Source organism: Cynara cardunculus (genome assembly GCF_001531365.2).
Source record: "Cynara cardunculus var. scolymus isolate 2C chromosome LG 10, CcrdV1, whole genome shotgun sequence".
NCBI classification, from domain to species: domain Eukaryota; kingdom Viridiplantae; phylum Streptophyta; class Magnoliopsida; order Asterales; family Asteraceae; genus Cynara; species Cynara cardunculus.
The window spans coordinates 27240057-27242183 of NC_037537.1; the positions used below are offsets into that span (position 1 = coordinate 27240057).

The 2127-nt window shown below is 31.2% G+C and overlaps 1 long non-coding RNA gene across 2 annotated transcripts in view; it reads right to left on the minus strand.

Moving 5' to 3' along the window:
* Positions 1-947: 947 nt before the first annotated feature.
* The window catches only part of LOC112518910, a 1828-nt gene continuing 648 nt past the window's right edge, over positions 948-2127 (minus strand). Inside the window, exons 1-3 of one of the 2 annotated variants that reach the window (XR_003069878.1) lie at positions 1651-1710; positions 1110-1189; positions 948-1031 (exon numbers count right to left, since the gene is read on the minus strand). This is a non-coding gene — a long non-coding RNA (uncharacterized LOC112518910). Of the gene's footprint in view, positions 1032-1109; positions 1190-1650; positions 1711-2127 lie in introns of those variants that run through there. The other variant, XR_003069877.1, reaches the window with a different exon arrangement.

A 2127-nucleotide genomic window follows, 5' to 3' on the forward strand; every position in this document is an offset into this window, starting at 1 on the left:
GTTTACAAAAAAACTTCTCTAAAGGTATTGTCTTTAAGTACATTTTACTACTTTGAAAACCTTCTCTAAAGGTTATCTTTAGATACAAATAATCAAAATTTTCTATAAAGGTTATCTTTAGATGCACTTTTAAAACATCGATTCCTTCTTTAAAGAGCATATTATTTTCTTTCAACCATATTTCAGCCCTGTATTTATATATAATTATATATTATAAATAATAATATCTATCAACAAAAACAACATAAAAATCTCAAAACAATAAATTTCATACATTTACCATATAAAAGATAAGATTTTTTCAAAACAATCTCTAACGTTCAATCAATCCATACATTCATTTTTTTAACATCCTTCCTGAACTATGTACGATGTCCTCCGAAAAGCAAGTTTCTGACAAAGTACGATGTTATCTGGCAAAAGGGATACAGACTTCCACAATAAGATGATATGCCACAGACCGTGTTCCTTACCACAAGGTTATCCCCAGAAGCAAGAGTTTGCAAAATGTCTTCATCATTTTTCACTTGGAAATATATACCTGAACAGGCAGCAGACCAGGGAATAATTGAGACCAATGAAAAAACTTTTATCAAAACAACAACAAAATGTAGAATTATCCAACAACTGAATAAAAAGATTTTAAATTGTGCCAACATTCACACTTGACACTTCCAAACTACATACAGACGTCTGTTTAATGAAGGCAAGCAAAAGTTGCTAAAAGAATGAGATATGGTTCCAAAGTGATCAAGTGTAAATGAATGAGTTCTGGAAATTAGAAATTGCCAAGCAAAGTTCATTCCAAGTTTAACAAATATGAACACATTAGATATTGTGCATGGTCCTATGAACAAATAATAAAGATAAAAACATCATTGTGAATGTTATGCATTAAAGTTTGAAAGAAATAAAAGATAAACCTCAAGATGCTCGGTTCCTTGAAGTTTCTCCATGAGCTATCACGGTGTTGTATCCCTTCACACTTCAAACTCAAAAACTACCATTGACATTATATTCTCTTGGAATACCTGATAAAACACGGCCAACATTATACAAAGTATGATGCATAGCAGCAAATGTGACCATTAAGAAATGTACAAACTTACCTCTGCAGAAGACCTGTTTTCATCCCCAACAAATTGAGTGTTGGAATTGGGTTTGTGAAAACTCATCTCAACCAATGAATCTGTTTGCATTAACAAGAGAGAACTTTATAAAAAATAAAGTCTAGAACTCCACATATGCATTAACTGTGAAAAACACGTGAACTTTAAGTTGTCAAGACCATATTGCAAAAGCTCAAAATAAGTACATATAATCATATATCGATCCAAAGATAAAACATTCATATGTATATACAGTTACATATTATATTTAACCAAAAAATGATATCTAAAAGCTCAAAATAAGTATATAATCATATATTATACTGAACCGTAACTTTTGAGTCTGTTTTCAAGTACAAGAGGAAGGAAATATAATGATGAACATTATCAAAAATCCTAATTCATTAGTAGAAGAAAATTTTGCCAAACTAGTTGTGTACCCGCACAATGCGGTGGGATATAAAAGTTCATTAAAATTTATTCAATTTCGAGATATCAAAGTCTTTCAAGATGTCATAAAGCCTACAACATTTGTACTTACAGTAGAGTCAAATAACCATGTATGTGAAATGTCGGTATTAGTCGCTTCTGCAATCGTTCGTACAAAAACAAATCTTTTAAGTGGAATTTGTATAATAACAAATCCCTTTGTCGCTTCTGACTCTATTTTTAATCTGCAACAAAATCTTGAGTTAGTTTCTCAGAAGTCAGAACCAAAACATTATAATCACCACATGAACAAAATTTCGGAAAGTATTAGCTCACTTCCCCCTATGTTGTAATGGATTTGTCGGTGGTTTTAAAACCTCCTCTATCAGACACGTTTTAAAACCATGATTACAAGTGTGTGAACAAAGGGACAATATGTAATACAATCGGCCTGGGATGTTACAGTGGGTAATTATAAATTGGTTAAATTAAGGTACTACAAAGTCAACATGCACAAATTTTTACCGTCTCCTTACTTCATTTTATCATAAATTGGTTAATAATCACTCACATGATATCAGACATTTCA